This window comes from Myotis lucifugus, unplaced genomic scaffold (genome assembly GCF_000147115.1).
Source record: "Myotis lucifugus unplaced genomic scaffold, Myoluc2.0 scaffold_20, whole genome shotgun sequence".
Lineage (NCBI taxonomy): Eukaryota > Metazoa > Chordata > Mammalia > Chiroptera > Vespertilionidae > Myotis > Myotis lucifugus.
Window position 1 is genome coordinate 3,584,171 of NW_005871068.1, and position 18,294 is coordinate 3,602,464.

The following is an 18,294-nucleotide window of genomic DNA, read 5'->3' on the forward strand; positions in this document are numbered from 1 at the left end:
AAGGAAGTCTGAAATGATGGACAGTTCCCTGCTCCTCTGCTGTCTTCACTCTGGACAGGTTAAGGAGGCAAAGTTAATTGAAAATGGAGAGGTCCATTTCCTAGTTTTTTTTTCTTTGATTGTGATATTATTTGGGTTTAAGAATTTCCATCTCTTGCCCAGCCAGTGTGGTTCAGTGGTTGAACCTTAACCAGGAGGTCATGGTTCCATTCCTGGGTTGCAGGCTCAATCCTCAGTGGGGGGTGTGCAGGAGGCAGCCAATCAATGATTCTCTGTCAGTGTTTTTCTCTCTCCCTCTCCCTTCCTCTCTGAAATCAACAAAAATATATTAAAAAAAGAATTTCCATCTCAAAATTCAGATATTTCTGGAGAATATGAAGTTTACCCATCAACCACATCTTATGGGGTATTAGGAAGGGAGAATAACTTTTGGATTGAGTGACTTCGGGGGAAGGATAGCCACTCATGGTTGTCCTGCAGGTTGGGGCTTTGGAAAAGCATAGATTATTATTAGGGCAGATTAGGAGACAGAGGAAAAAGGACAACTTTTTATGAGCACATGATAGGGAACAGAGGTGGAAGGAAAAGTGATTTAGAAAGAGGGAAATGTTTCTAAGACGAGTTTATTTTGTACTTTTGCCTTAGGCCTTGAAGGTGGGTCAGAACTCATTACTCTTTTTTTAAAAATATATTTTTCTTGATTTCAGAGAGTAAGGGAGAGGGAGAGAGAGATAGAAACATCAATGATGAGAGAGAATCATTGATAGGCTGCCTCCTGCACACCCCCTACTGGGGATCTAGTCAGCAACCCTGGCATATGCCCTTGACTGGAACTGGGACCCTTCAATCTGCAGGCCGATGCTCTCTATCCACTGAGCCAAACCGGCTAGGGCAGAACTAGTTACTCTTGTGTTAACACTGAGACTCTGCTTAGTGTAGCACTTTGAACACTACCAGAGGGCCTCTACCTTCACATTATGAGGCAAATTAACCAGGTGGTCAATCACCTTATACGGGAGTGCTCAGAAAATAATTATGGCTCAAACCCAGCCACTGGCTGTCTGGCTGTATTTCCTTGGCATAGAATCTGGCAATCTTTCCATTGGAAGAAGATCCCAAATTGGAAGGGTGTCAGCAATCCACATGCCACTTAGCCCTTTCTTTTCAATTTGGGAACCTCAGATGATCTGCCTAATACATTGTTATACTTAAGCATCAGTCTAACAGCTCAACGCCTGATGGACGAAGAACATTAGGGTTTTGACAGAGAGAGAAGAGCCTCACTTACACCCTCACAAGGAGTTTCCTGGACAAGACCACTACTGAGGCTTCAGTGAGGGAGCTGCAGGGCTTATGATTTGTTGGGTGGCAACCCCCGTGCCTCGCTGAATAGAGTTTGTGGACTTTGGTGCACAACAGAGGTTATACTGCTTAAGGCTGTGCTTGGCTTGCCTCCCTTTATAGTTCTCTTTCTCATATTGCAGAGTGGTTTTTATTCCCCTTGCAGCAGCAAACATACACAGAGATAAAAGTTTTCTGGGTTTAAGGGAAGAATAAAGAGTGTCACTTGGTGAGTTGTGGAAAAAAAATATCAAAGTAAGGCAGGTTTCATAAGTCTTAAGCTGTGCTCTAAGGACTGAAAATAGACTGTGTTTATCTTCAAGTGACCCAGTTTTTCGTGTAGTTTGTGTGTTTTAGTTCTGGAACTTTTTATAAATATATATGGACTTAGAGCCCCTTACAGAGTTATGGAGTCAGTCAAGGCACATGTTCCATGCAGAGTGAAAAATAAATTTTAAAAATGGAAGGAGGATTTCAGATTATTTCTGCTTCATGTCTATATTTTATTCATATCTATACTTATTTTTCTATATCCTGACATGGTAGAGGAGGAAGAAAGCCCTACCAGATGGATGAATCCTTTTCTAGAACAAATCTCTAAGATCTTTAAAAAATATTTTTTTTATTGACTTCGGAGAGAGGAAGAGAGAGAGAGAGAGAGAGAGAGAGAGAGAGAGAGAGAAACATTAATGAAAATTAATGATGAGAAAGAATCACTGATTGGCTGCCTCCTGCACACCCCACACCGGGGATCAAACCCACAACCGGGGCATGTGCCCTGATGGGAAATCGAACAGTACTCTGGTTCATCGCCTGATGCTCAACCACTGAGCCACACCAGCTGGGCTAGGATCTTTAACTTTTTAACTGATAAAGCCAGGATTTAGTCATACACTTATTCCTTTTAAGCATCTTAGTCAAAGTTTTGATAGGCAACTGAGAATTTTTCTAAAAAGGTTCTGCTTGCCTAAGGATGTTGAGCATCCCATTGACTGGGTAAAATCAAATTTAGCTAGATGAAAAACTGGCTTTAGCCCAATGGCTGAAGGTAATTGCATTCTTGAGGAAATGTGAATTATTTTATGTGAAAGTGTGGTTCCTAGGGAACATGGAGGGGGGGGGGCTTCAAAGGTTGACTGTTGGGCAAATTCATAGACTATTTACACATCAAGGATTTCAGAAGTTGTAAACTATATGACTTTAGTAAATAATGGTGTCCACGTGCTCTCTCCATTTCACTCTTTCTGGGGTTTAGTCTCTGTCCCTCTCTGCCCTGACTTGAGTTTTGGAGGCTGACCAGCAAGGCCTACATCACTTACGCTCCCTTTCCGGCTGGCCTGTTGGATTTAGCCATTGGGAAGCACCAATAGGATTTTGGGGAGGGGAGGAGAGAAATGGTATTGCCAAACTTTGGGATGCATGCACCATTTTGCATCCCCACAAGTCTATAGCTTTTTTTGAAAGCCAACAGCTTTAATTATTATTCATGTATTTTATAGATAAAAAAGGGAATATAGCAAAAGGATCAGGGTTGTACAAAAAAATGCAGGTTTGAACATGTCGGTCTAATACATTGGAGAGGAGGACCTTCCCCACATCACATACAGCAGCTGCACTGGTCTGATGTTCTTTTGTAGACGCAGCCCTGGGTGCACTTGGCATAGTCCATGGGGCAGCAGGAGCCGCAGCTCTTCTTGTAGGAGGTGCATTTGTAGTCTTTGTATTTGCAGGAGCCGGCGCAGGCGCAGGAGCCACCAGTAGCACAGGAGCAGTTGGGATCCATGGCAAGCTAAAGCAGCGGCTGGAGTCTGGGACAGCTGCAAAACAGACTGGTAGGACTTCGAGGAGGCGTGGTCTGTAACTTTTATTTACAAAGAGCAATAGACATCAGAGCCATACAAATAAATATTTTCTTAAAATACATTGTAAACAGAAATGACTTGACAAAGCAAGCTCTATATTATCTTTATTTCCCAATGCTTGGCAAATACTGAAATGAATTTTCTGAAGGTCTTCACCTTATTAGATCCTGCCCATTAAAATGACATCTCCAGCCTGGCTGGCGTGGCTCAGTGGTTGAGCATCAAACTATGAACCAAAAGGTCATGGTTTGATTCCCGGTCAGGGCACATGCCCAGGTTGTGGGCTCGATCCCCAGTAGGGGTCGTGCAGGAGGCAGCCGATCAGTGATTCTCATCATTGATGTTTCTCTCCCCCTCCCCCTCCCCCCTCTCCCCACAACATATATATACACATCTTCATCTTGGTCTCTGAGTTCCACTCTGACAGCAATGAAAAGGCTATCTCGTTAGAATATATTTGACTGATATTGCTACAGAGAGTTAGTCAGATTGTAGAGGAGTTAGAAACATCGATGAGAGAGAAACATCGATCAGCTGCCTCCTGCACATTCCCTACTGGGGATGTGCCCGCAACCAAGGTACATGCCCTTGACCGGAATCGAACCTGGGACCCTTGAGTCTGCAGGCTGACACTCTATCACTGAGCAAACTGGTCAGAGCAGAAGTATATATTTTTTAAAAAGACAACTCACATACAAAAGAGGGCTTTTGGGCACTAGGACATAAGGCAAGTGTTAAGTAAGACATAAAAACCAAAAAACATAAAACAACAGAGGAGCCTTTGAAAGCGAATACCTATTTTCCAGCTTTCTGCCAAAGTGATCAAATCAGTAGGAATACACAAAACTTTGGGTTCTCCTTCTTATTACTGTGGGAAAAGTGGGAGACAGAATATGGAAAACAATGACGATGGGATGAGAAATCTTCCCCCTTGTCATTTGTCTGCAACAGCGTTGTCAGGAGGTTTCCAGGTGCTTGGGATGCGGTTGGTGCCCCACTTCTCTGTTTCTGAGTTTGGAGCAGCCTATTGATTTTGCTATCGCTGCGCTCCACGGCCAGAGAAATGGATAGTGCATGTTAACAACAAACCGCAACAACCTCCCTTCCCGTGACCTGCCGCTGCTTGGTGTGTAGGGGGCAGTTGCCTAGTAGATGTGAATAATTGATTTTCCAGATGGCACCCCAGCGTCAGTCATTTTCATCAGTCAGCAGGCGAGGACATTCTGCAGCTTCTGATTGTCCCCGGCTCTGAGCATGTGACATTTTTGCTTAAGAAGGCTGGTGATGCATTGACTGTTAATTGCCTGCACTTATGAAGTGATTTTCCTGGGCTCGCATCCTCTCTCCTCAAACTCATTTGAATGTCTATATTACTGGGCTGTTCCCCCCCCCCCCCCCCCGCCGCACTTGGATGGAATAGGCCATGAGCTTTGGAGAGCTGTGATTTGTCATCTCTGTCATCATTTTGGGATCTCAGGTAACTAGTGATTAAAAAGCTGATCAGGTAGGGGATATGGTGTGGGAGGCCATGAGACAATGACCCCTGGGTAGTTCTCAGCATCAGGCAGCCCTTTCTGTGTAACAGTAAACGTTCTCCTCATGTTTCCAGCAAATTCAATCACGTAGGAGTTCTCTGAGGTGGGGAACAGACAAGTCTTCTTGTAGGTTTTCTAGAGGGAATCATTTTAGGATGTGGGAAGAGTTTCAGTGCTCTAAACATGTAGAAATGAGGTAATTGGCTTTATTTAGGATTATAGAAGTGATACATAAAACATATGAAGAGTTATATAAAAACTAAAGTATAACATTATAAAGTTATTTAAAAATCCATGACCTAGAGAGAATATATAATCTATCATTTTCAAAAGTTAAACAGTATTCCATTTATGGTAGAACCATAGTATATTTAATCAGTCTTTTACTTTTCCCATCTTTAGTAAATATGAAAACTGCTACATAAATTTCTGTAACCTACATCTTCATGTACTTGTCTGATTATTTCTTTGCAAAAGTTACTGGAAGTAAAATTGTTGAATCAAACCACATGTATATTTGAATGGTTGAAGAATATATATATATATCTCCAGATTGTCCACCAGGGAATTTTTATTAATTTACCTACCTACTAGCAAGGAGATAATATTCATGGCTATTGCCCGGCTGGCATGGCTCAGTGGTTGAGCATCGACCTATGAACCAGGAGGTCACGGTTCGATTCCTGGTCAGGGCACATGCCCGGGTTGTGGGCTCAACCCCCAGTGTGGGGTGTGAAGGAGGTAGTCAGTGATTATCATCATTGATGTTTCTATCTCTCTCTCCCTCTCCCTTCCTCTCTGAAATCAAATATATATATATAATCATTTTTTGCTGTGTTTGCTACCTTGGCCAGGAGACAAATGGTATCTCATTAGAGTTTTCATGACTCCTAGTGACGAAGAACATTTTTCATATTTTATAGGCCATTTACACTTCCCTTTTGTGAACTGTCTGTCCTAGCTTTTGTCCATAGAAAATGATGTATTTTTTGTTTTTTATTTGCAAGAGTCCTTAACATATCAATGATATTAAACACTTGGAGTGCGGGTGAATTTCCCGCCAAAATATAAGATGGCTCTGTCTTTTGGTTTTGTTCCATCCACCAAAAGGGTGGATTACAAACAAATATTTGGTAATACGCAGTTACAATCGGCCCGAGTTTACACGTTTCCCGCACTCCACCGCAAATCTATATGAACCGAGTTAAAGACGGCTCCCGCGGAGTACGCGCAATTCACGCGAGCCGACTTAACTCGTTTCCCGCACTCCAAGTGTTAAGCCTTTGTCATATGAAGCCATGTTTTCCAGGTTTTCTTTAGACCCTGGAGCAATGCTATTTGGGTTCAAATACTAGCTCTGCTACTTACTACCTGACCTTGGTATCTTACATAACCATTCTGTGCCTTAGTTTTCTCACCTAAAAATGGGGGAAATAGTAGTTTCTACCTCATAGGACTGTCGTAAGGGTCAAATGAATTAAAAATAGAAAGTACTTAGAATATTACTTGGTACTTAGTAAACACTGTGAGTACCTGTTATTTTTATTATTTGTCTGATATGATATGTTTATTTGTCATACAGGGTCTTAAATTCACATGTATTCAAATCTGTCATTTTTTTCATTTATGGTTTCTACCTGTGGGTCATGCTTAAAAAGAGCTTCACATAAAGATTATTTTAAAAACGCTGCACCCATATTTCCTATTCCTACACCTTTTAGCATCAAATCTCTGCAACGGTCGAACCATCGCCCTAGTCCAGGGGTGGGCAAACTTTTTGACTCGAGGGCCACAATGGGTTCTTAAACTGGACCGGAGGGCCGGAACAAAAGCATGGATGGAGTGTTTGTGTGAACTAATATAAATTCAAAGTAAACATCATTACATAAAAGGGTACGGTCTTTTTTTTTTTTTTTAGTTTTATTCATTTCAAACAGGCCGGATCCGGCCCGCGGGCCGTAGTTTGCCCATGGCTGCCCTAGTCGGTTTGACTCTGTGGATAGAGTGTTGGCCTGCGGACTGAAGGGTCCCAGGTTCGATTCTGGTCAAGGGCATAATCCTGGGTTGCGGGCTCCATCCCCAGTGGGAGGCATGTAGGAGGTAGCTAACCAATGATTCTCTGTCATCATGATGTTTCTATTTCTCTCTCCCTCTCCCTTCCTCTCGGAAGTCAATAAAAATAATTTAAAAAAAATGTTTGATAGAAAAATACTCCCTTTTGTGGCATTGAGTATTGGCAATCCTGAGTTTATTATCATCTTGGAAATGACTGATGGTGATAACTGTTCAGTATAATTCCTAATGTGGCATCTTGTTCAGGAAGCTTATTAATGTATTTGTCGATCACAATAAGGCAAGTACCACAGTTTCTCTCTGGAAAAATTTCAGTTTGGTACAGCTGAAAGATTTAGGTGTGCAGGTCAACGGTATTTTCATTTCAGTGGTGTCATTTTCATTAGGTGTAAATGATAGAAAATTAGATGTCTGAGCCTGGATCAGAGTGTTTGTGGTGAATTGAAAAAGATGGTCACATTTTGCAGTTCATCCCATCAAAAAGTGGAGTTGCCCTACCTCTTCACTCTGGGTTGACCATGTAACTTGCTTTGACCAATAGATGTGCAAGTTCCAGAGTCTTTGTCCTTTTTCAACACTGCCCTGGGATTACCATTTCATGAATAAGGGCCATGGAGAGAGGCTCAGCTATGCCATCTGTCCCAGCTGAGCCCAGCCCCAGTTGATGTGCAAGCCAAATTCAGGTACATGATTAAGTCTACCAGAGATAGCAGAAGAACCGTCTAGTCAACCTGCAGAATTGTTGGAAAGATTAAGCCTCTGAGTTTTGAGGTGGTTGGTTTGCAGTGGTAAACTGAGTGTGCAATTCTAGAGGATTTTTGTTTGAGCTGTGTGAGTTTGTCTTAGTTTGGACTGCTCTACCAAGAAGACCGTAGACTCGGTGGCTTAAACAACAAACACTTAATTTTCATAGTTCTGGAGGCTGGAATGTCCAAGATTAAGGGGCTGGCAGATTCAGTGTGTGGTAAGAGCCCACTTCTGGGCTCGCAAATGGCCATCTTCTCATTGTGTTCTCCTGTGGTGAAAGGGACCAGGGTCTCTTTTATAAGGGCACTAATCCTATTCATGAAGGTTTGCTGACCACTGGACTAAGGTATACGTTAAACAAAAAGAACCCAAAATACATTTACGTAGATAAGACTTATAAAATAGATGGATAAGGTGCTTATTTCCGGTGAAAGTCCAAAGGTAGATGGGGTAGTTTAGGTTGAACAAACATTTCTGCTTTACTAGGTCATTCAGTGACCCAGGCTAGTGGGGCAACTTTGCCATCTTTAACATGTGGCTTCTGGATCTTGGTCCAAGGTGGCAGGGTAGTTGTGGCTATTTCTCAGAGAGCAAAAGGGAGAAAGAAGTTGTTCCTGGAAACATTTTTATCTTTGAGATGCTCTAAAAGTTGCACATGACTTCCTGTCATATGCCAGCCTAAACTTAGTCAAACAGCTACACCTAGCTGTAAGGGTGGTAGTGTACCAGATCAAACTTGGGGAATGTATTACTGAAACAAAGAAAGAGAAAAAAGCATATTGGGGGAAAATTAGCGATTTCTGTTATATTAACCAAACTGTACATATCAATATTATATTTTCTCCTTTAGCAAGTAACCCTAATGTGGTAGATATCTTTTTCTTTGTCTGTCCTGTGTCCATTTCTCTCTGTTGGGGTAATAGCATTTTAATTTTTCTTTGGAAAACTCTCAATCCATGAAGTTTGGGTTGGGTCAGTATCCCCCTCCTCGTTACACTTTCCCTCACTAGAGGGCTGGGTATGTGCTCTCATCCTGAACAGTGGAGCTCAAACCTGGCTGCTTTAATTGAAAGTATTGAGAAGGTGAAAGTTCCTTTTTTCTTTTACTGGGACAATTTCACTATTGGAATGAAAGACAGAATAATAGAGTTGAAGAATGGAGAGATAGAGGGAGTTCTAAAGACATTGTTTGAGCCCTGGTTGAAACCATTACTGAAGCTGGACTCTCCCTGGGCTTTTTAATTATATAATTGAAAAACTCCATTTGTTTTTGTTATATTGTATTAAATTTCTGTCAGTCATAACTGAAAGATTTCTAGTTAATCCATTCATCATAATGCTTACGAAAATCCATTTCCTTTACATTTCATTGCTTTTCTATCTAGGAGTATTTGAATTCAGATTCTATCATCTAGCCCAGCCAGCACGGCTCAGTGGTTGAGCATTGACCTATGAACCAGGAGGTAATGGTTCAATTCCTGGTCAGGAGAGCACATGCCCGGGTTGCTGGCTTGATCCCTAGTGGGGGGCGTGCAGGAGGCAGCCGATCAATGATTCTCTTTCATCATTGATGTTTCTATCTCTCTCTCCCTTTCTAAAATCAATAAAAATACATTAAAAAACAAACAAATTCTATCATCTAAGGTCAACACTGTTCCCCAATGAGGTCTCACTGACAAATTTATTTTTGAGTCTCTTTCAGTCTTCATGTATTTGGTGGAATGATAACACAGGTTCTGTTATAGGGTCTTAGGCACTAGGAATTGTTACTGAATTTCTGTACTCCTTTCCATTTCTCTTTAACCTTTCTTCCACTGAATACACAAATATAGAAAAGAAGATAGGACTCGGGGAAGGGAGGGGAGAACCATGGTGACAGAGGAAGAAGAACTTAAATATAAATTTAAAAAATTATTTTAAGCCATTAACTTACCTTTGTTCCAGTTCTTCAATTGCAGTCATTGGGTGGTAGAATTGGTCCAAAGAGTCACGGCAAATTGAAAATTGTCAGTAGCAGTGATGTTACCAGTATTGTGAGAAGCATGAATAGGCTGTTGAGAGGGAGGCCAGTGGCATCCAGCAGAGACCAAGCTATCTGAGTGCCATTAAATTCATTATGTGGCTTTTTGTGTTGCTTTTACTTTTATTCCATCTCCTAACAATATGTGGTTTAAGACCAACCATTTCCCTATGCCTAGGTTTCTTTTTGTAATGTACCTGTGAGCACCATGACATGCAGAAATGCTGTTGATTTATTACTAAGATATCAGAATAAATCACTGCAACATCTACCATGCCTTCCATCATGGTAACTGATTTTGAGGATCTGATGTAAGAGTATCTATAGACATACAGAACATTACAACTGATTAAGGGGATCCCAGATTATGGGATTCCCTTTTCCTGAAGTTTATGGAATTTAATCTTTGATAAATGTGCATACAAAATTAATGTTTCCTGGAATGGGAAGGCCAGTTAGATACATGATATTTATTTCAGTCTTCTGATAGGAAATCTCATAAATTAATCAAAATTGTTGTTTCATTAAAATGGGAGGCATAGTGGTGAAGCTCACAGATCATAAAATTACTCTATTCGTGTTAGGTACTATACAGTTTACCCATTATCATCTGTGTCCATTTCTGGCCACATGACCTACTGTTGGCTGCCGCCAACAATACCTTGGAGTTGGACGGTAGGTAAGAAGGGTGGGGAGAAGGGGATGACATAGATAATGAGCATCTCCTTTAGATTGGCTAATGCCCTTGGACTCTATTATTTACATGCACCAGTTGAGCTCCTTCTGGCAATATTTTGAATAGACTTGAAACTTCATCTTCATAAATTATTTTGACCAGTGTGAGTGAATTTCAGCACTATGTGAGCATATTATAGTCTTATTTTTAAAGGACGTGCCTCCCTATCCCCATAACAGATCTTTTAGCTGACTTTTTGTTATTTTCCCTTATTATTGTGTCTCAGCAGGAACCATATTGGAGAAAATCAGCAGATCAACAGAATGCTGCCTGTGTGCTGGGGCTTTTGTTTGTGCCAGTGTAAACATGAGCAGCATTTCATTCACCCCCCAGTGCTCATTATTTGAAGCCATTTCCGCAGCATGGTATCCCACAATACTAAGGAAAAGTTGAGTCTACTCTTACTTGAATGAAACTGAGAATAAAAGAACCCATTCTTAGTGGAGAGAAAATTTGTCCATGCTCAAACCAAAAGGAAATCACCACAAATAGGCCATGTGTGTGTGTGTGTGTGTGTGTGTGTGTGTGTACACACACATATATATACCCACACAGACTGATTCATTGGACTCTAATACGGAGTCAGTCTTTGATTTTTTTCTGTGTTTATCTTGATTATGTTGTGTGGATTTTAAGAAATATTTTTATTTTTAAGGTTTTTTTAGAGTTAATAAATCTCATTAGCATTCTCCAAGCTCTTAACTGTAACATGGACATCTCTTTTTCATTTTATTTGCAAATTTTATTCCTAATGTCCCTTAATAAATATAATAGGATGAAAATCAATGACGTGCTTAAAAACATAACTGTCATTCCATTTGGAGATATTTTTTTTAAATGTCCATTTTTTAAGGCAGAGGATCTGAACTGAAATCTCTCCCAAGAAGACATACAAATGACCAGCAGATATATGAGAAGATGTTCAACCTTTCTAGCTGTTAGGGAAATGCAAGTCAAAGCTACAATGATATACCACCTCATATTAAGTGGCTATTATCAGCAAGACAAGTAATAACAAGTGATAGAGAAGTTGTGGAGAAAAGGGAACCCTCATTCACTGCTGGTGGGAATGTAGTCTGTTACGCCACTATGGAAAACAGTCTGGTGGTCCATCAAAAAATTAAGAATAAAATTACCATACGACCTAGCAATCCCTTTTCTGGGTATCTACCTGAAAAACTTAAAAACATGTATTTTCAAAGGTATATGCATCCCTATGTTCACTGCAACATTGTTCATGGTGGCCAAACATGAAGACAAAATGTCCTTCAATACAGGACTGGATAAAGAAGATGTGGTATATATACACAATACACTCAGCCATAAGAAAGGATGAAATAGCACCATTTGTGACACATGGATGGGCCTTAAGAATGTCATGCTAAGTGAAATAAGTCAGAAAAAGCCAAGAATCACATGATTTCACTCATGTGGGATATAAAATCGAAACTCATAGACACAGACAACGCTTGTTACTTGTCTTGTTGATAATAGCCATTTTAATAGGTGTGAGGTGGTATTTCATTGTAGCTTAGACTTGCATTTCCCTAATGACCAGAGGGAAGGGGGTGGGAGGTAGTAAAGGGTAAAGGGGCCAGATATATGGTGACAGAGATTATTTGACCTTGCGTGGTGGGCACACAAAGCAATACAGAGATCATGTGTCATAGAAATTTACACTTGAAACCTATATGATCTTATTAATCAGTGTTACCCCAATAAGTTTAATTAAAAAATAAAATGATCATTTTTTGGTTGGAAAATGAGTTTTGTAGGTCAACTGAAATGTAGCTATTTTATTGTTTCCTCAGCCAGTCAGAATCACAGCAGGTGAGAAATCCTTTGAGTTATTCAATCAAAATTTTCAATGTTTGACACCATTATAACCCTTTTAAAAGAGAAGACTGATATGGATTAAATCTGTTGTAGTTGGGTGTGAATGCTAAGAGCAAAGTGAGATCTGTGTTTGAAAGCTGTTAGCACTAAGAATAGTGCCAATAGAAGTTAACTACACCCTTTGCAGGAAAATAATAGCTATTTGTGGTGATGATATTCTCAGAGATAACATCTGAGATTGACATTCTTACTATATTTGCAGCTCAACAAACTTTTATTGTGAATATACTATGCACTGTAATGAGCCATATAAATATTTATAAAATTTCCTGTTCTCCTAACAATCTTGCATATTATTGTCCCCATATTTTACAGGAAAGAAAACCACTGAATCTTGGAGAGATTAAATAATAGCATCACGAGCTGGTAAGTGACAAAACCAGAATTTGGACCCATGTCTACCAAATAATAAAACCCATGTTATTTTTTCAGCACCAAATTGCCTCTTTAAACATAAAATATACGTATTATTCCCAAAGAGAAGTGATTCATTTTGACAGTGGCTCAAATATTTATTTTAGTGGAAAACATTCTGTGGGAGTGGAAAGAAGGTAAGACAAACATAAGCCACTCTGCCATTGGTATTCTATAGAGTTTCTCTGTTGATTTCACTCCCATTTTAGTATATTCCATTTAATTACCTGTCAAACGTATAACTTAACTTTCTGGAGGCAGGAGGGGTCAGCCCAATTAGTGTTGTTATTTTTCTACTTAGTTTTCTGAACATACCTAATGCATTTTAAGTCTGTCCTCAACAATAACAATTTCTAATAGAGAGCTTCTTAAGAGTCAATCTATTAACCCTGAGGATCTTGAAGTAAATTAATTTAATTTTGTAACCAAATTGGAGAATCACGGAGAACATCCAAAGTTGGGCTATTTCGATCTTTTTTATTTGTCTTTCAGGGTAAAGAAATATAATTTCCAACCCTCTTACAACATGTTCTGTGCTTCCTTAGTAGAGTCTGGAGATATCTTTTTCCCCTTAGAAATTAAGCAAGTCCAAGAGCTTTGTAATCTTCTTTTTCAAAGTTGAAATTGTTATTCTTTAAAATTTTTTTAAATTTATTTCAGAGAGGAAGGGAGAGGGAGAGAGAGATAGAAACATCAATGATGAGAGAGAATCATTGATGGGCTGCCTCCTGCATGCCCCCAACTGGGGATTGAGCCTGCCACCTGGTAATGTGCCCTGACTGGGAATCGAACCGTGACCTCCTGCTTCATAGGTCTACACTCAACCATTGAGCCATGCCGGCTCAATGTTGTTATTCTATAGGCTGTTTCCTTCTGACTCTGTCCTTGCATCCCCATGTCATGCTTGCAAGAAAAGAGGAGCCTCTTGTGTATATTCTTGAAGGTCATTGGAGAAGGGAGGCTCTCAGTTTAGTTGGCTAAAACAGAATGTTGATGAGGCCAAGGCAATACAATTATGTTAGGAAGCAGTTAAGATTTTTGGCTCGGGTAGCAGAAATTCTTTCCAACTGGAACATTCAGACTTCTAATGAACATGACCTTTGCTATGGCATCTACATTCTACCAAGGAGAAAGATCTCATTAGATACTAGCTGTCTGTCCTAGGGACACTGTGCAGTTTACAAGCTTGTCTACAACTTATTTGATGACTTCGTTATTTTACACTTTTTGAAATGAAGGTCTTTACTTCATCTCTAGAAAATTATGTATCTCTTATCTACTGAATACATCAGACACTCTCTTCAAATACTCCCAAGACAAATGTTTGTTACTTCAGTGAATTTTTTGAATAAGCCCTGGGAATTGGTCCAGACACATGGTCCCATTTACCATCCTATTAATTATTGCCCTGAAATTTAACATATTTTCTGAAATATGAATTCAATTTCCCAAGGATTTGACATGTTGGACTTTTTTAATGCAAAAGTTTTGCTGACAGTTCAGCTCCTTGTCTGTAGTTGGGATAAGTTCAGTTTCACTCCTGAAATTCATAATGTTAACATGATATCATATAGTACTTCATAGGTTTCAAAGGTGTGTTCAAGGTTACTTTGCCATCTGACTCTTAAAACAACTTTGTGAGACTGGTGAAGCAGATACTTTTATATTCTTTTTATGCACATGGAAACTGAGAAACAAGTGGGTAGAGACTCACTGCTTAAATGGAATCTTCTGACAGTTCATTTAGTATTTCTCTACTTGTCAATATAGTTTGATAAGTCCTTCTTGTAAGTTATATTCACAGTGGTTGTGTTAGGGGATACTATTACCAAATTTAAGACAAAATATAATCAACGATTTCATTGGTGTCTTATTATAGCCTTCATCTGATTTCAGGTTCACAGAGGAGTAAGGAATTATTACTTAAATACTTAAAAGGTCAATATTTTCAAGAATATTGTAGGTATTATTTTTCAGTTCAAAGTTCTTGTAAAGCTCTTTTGGTAGATATTGATGTGTACATTTTTTTTTTAAATCCTCACCTGAGGATATTTTCCCATTGATTTTTAGAAAGAGTGGAAGAGAAAGGGAAAGACAGCAATATCGATGTGAGAGAAACACATCAATTGATTGTCTCCTTCATGCAACCTGACAAGAGCCTGCAACCTGGGCATGTGTCCTTGACCAGAATTGAACCCAGGACCCTTTGGTCTGCAGGCCGACACTCTATCCACTGAGCCAAACCAGCTGGGGTGATGTGTACATTCTTTATGGCTCTGTAAATGACCACTGCGATAGCTGCAGGCAGATTAACAAGGGTGTGGGATTTTGTATATGATATGGACTTCATGAAACTAATTTAATTTAAAATCTGTTCAAATAGTAAACATTGGTCCAGAATGCTACTCAGAAGTTATAATGGGTCATTGCTAAAAATATTCAATATATGGAAAGCTCCTAACATAAGCCAGTTATGCACTGACTGAAAAGAAATATATGGCCAAAGGCATTTATTCTTTTAATAAGTAATTTCAACATCTACTATGTGTTTTACACCAAAGAGGATATAAAGAAGCATGACTTAGTAGCAACAAGGAGCTTCCGATCTGGTCATATATACCTACATGCAAATCATTAAAAAATAAATGCACTAGCCCTCAAGTGATATTTATCCTTTACTGACTAAATAAATGATTGAATTGCTTGGGGAAAATCTCTCCAGGCAGTGGCAAGGAGCCTAGGGGATTCTCTTTACATTTTCTTTTATTGTGGTCAAATATACATAACATAAAATTTACCATTTTAACTATTTGAAATTGGTGGCATTAAGAACATATACAATGCTGTGCAATCATTCACACTATCCATTTCTAGAACTTTTAATCATCCTCAACAGAAACTTTGTACAGCTTCCCATTAACCCCTCCCTCCAGCCCTTGGTAACCTCTATTCTGCTTTCTATCTCTATGAATTTGCCTATTCTAGGTACTTTATATAATAGAACCATAAAACAGTTGTCCTTTTGTATCTGGCTTACTTCACTTAGCATGATATCTTCAAGGTTCATCTATGTTGCCAAAATTTCATTCCTTTTATAAGGATAAGATTCCATTATATACATATATATATATGTTAGATTTTTTTTTTTAAATATATTTTATTGATTTTTTACAGAGAGGAAGGGAGAGAGAGATAGAGAGTTAGAAACATCGATGAGAGAGAAACATCGACCAGCCGCCTCCTGCACATCTCCCACTGGGGATGTGCCCGCAACCCAGGTACATGCCCTTGACCGGAATCGAACCCGGGACCCTTCAGTCCGCAGGCCGACGCTCTATACACTGAGCCAAACCGGTTTCGGCAATATATATGTTAGATTTTGTTTATCCACTCATTGGTTGGACATCCCTTCTCTTCTGTCCCCCTTTCTTGTCCAGTGGTGGGTACCTGAGACCACCCTATCACTGTTTCTTTTTTATTATTTTTTATTTATTAATATATATTTTTATTGTTGATAGTATTACAGATGTCTCCTGTTTACCAGCCCTCCCTTGACCTCCCTCCTCCCAGCCCCTACCAACCCCCTTGCCCCAGGTCTTCACCATCCTATTGCCTGTGTCCATGGGCTATGCATGTAAGTATATAAGTTACAAGGCTATTTTTAACCAAGTTTAAACTCCCAATCAAACTGGCTCATAAGTTCTATCTCCATAATTAAAGTTAATGGGATCCAACAGGCTGCCTTTATCTTTCTACTCCTGAGAATGTCACAGAATTTAGATACAGACAAAGGGGGAAGAGGTGTTTAAAGCCCAACATTAGTTTTAAGTCTTCTAATAAAGACATGGATATAGGTTAGGAATGAAAAATACTTTTCTTCCTTTTATATATATTCAGAATATCCTACTCCTCAACACCTATACTAATCACTCCATCTTAATATGTTACAGATGTGTAACCATGACCACCCTGGGTTATTTTACTAAAGGTGTCATTTCACTGTGGCATTCATCTACAACATGGTTTTCTTAAATAGTATATAATACATTATCTTTTCTTTATAGTGACTACAAATTTAACAATCTGATTCATAACAAAATCCTATATAATAAAAGCCTAATATGCAAATTGTCCCCTCAACTGGGAGTTTGACCAGGAGTTCGACTAGCGGGTGGAGCCGGCTGGCCAACTGCTGATCAGCAGCAGGCAGCCAGGGGAAGGGAGGCCCTGGTCAGCAATGGCAGCCGCTAGGGACAGCCATTAGGGACCCTACCTGTGCACAAATTTCGTGCACTTGGCCTCTAGACTTAAAGAGAACTAGCTATCTCTCTCCCTTCCTCTCTGTAAAAAATCAATAAAATATATTTTAAAAAATGATTTATGGGGTACATACTATGTGCTCAGCTGTATAGCTGAAGTGGTACACTTCAGTAACAAAATTAATTCTTTAAAAAAATGACTTGAAATTTTCTCTGAAAATCACTGATTTACAGGCAAAAATCACTGACATAAGAGGACTTATCCAAACCAGTGTCCACGGTGTGGTCTGTGTTTCAGCAGTGGGGTAACACAGGAGAGGCAGACTCTACCAGGAAAGAACATGGCTCTGATTATCGTGCTGGCCTGTAGCCTTTTTGTGACAAGAAATAGCCTCCTCGTATTCCCCCTGCAGCTAATAAAGGATCTGCTCTGTTGATGAGCCAGGTTGAGGGGTCCTTCCATTACTTCCATAGACTCTGGAGTAAGGGGCGGCCTGAGGGAGGGGAGCGATGACCCCGAAGCACATGGAGGAGCGCAGCAGAGGAGCTTTAGGCAGCGACCAGGACCACGGCTCCTCTCCGCGCACCGGGAGCCAGCCGAGGGACCCTATCACTGTTTCTTATTATAGGCCCAATCCTGGGCAAGAATGAAAGGGAAGGAGATTTGTCCAGATTTAACAAATACAGGATGCTGAATTAAATTTGAATTTCAGTTACACAACAAATACTTTTTTAGTATAAGAATGTTGCTTGCAATATACGAGATGTATTTAAACAGTAGTTTTTTGAAATTTAACTGGGTGTCCTTTATTTTATCTGGTAACTCTAGGAGGGAGGTCAAGCTCTTCAAACATTCCCCTCAGACAGCTAGCCCTGGTACCCTTCCTGTGCTCTGAGCACAGCAGTGTCAGGAGAGTTCCCCATTCCCTACCTCTAGCCACCAAGGCTGAGTCTCACAGATCTCAACTACTCCTGTGCCAGAAGAGGTATGTTCCAGTACCTCAGATTGTTACTCAGTGCACTTTACTGTAGAAATAGGCAGTTTAAGCCAGTTTCAAAGCCACTTCCACATTTTTACATATTTGTTATAGCACCTCACTTTCCAATACCAAAATCTGCAATGGTTTGCTAGAGCTGCCATAGCAAATACCACAGAGTGGGTGGTTTAAACAACAGAAATTTATTTTCTCACAGTCCTGGATGCTAGAAGTTTGAGACAAGGGTGGCAATAAGGGTTGGTTTCTTTTGAGGCCTCTCTCCTTGGTTTGTAGATGACCATCCTCTCCCTGTGTTTTCACATGGTCTTTCCTCTGTTCATGTCTGTGTCCTAATCTCCTCTTCTTATAAGGACACCAGTCTTATTGGATTAGTCTCATTTAACCGTAATTCCCTCTTTTTTTCTTTTTTTTTT

General features: G+C 39.9%; 1 pseudogene; it reads right to left on the reverse strand.

Moving 5' to 3' along the window:
- Nucleotides 1-2,938: 2,938 nt before the first annotated feature.
- LOC102436319 lies at nt 2,939-3,124 on the reverse strand (annotated as a pseudogene).
- Between the last annotated feature and the right edge of the window lie 15,170 nt (nt 3,125-18,294).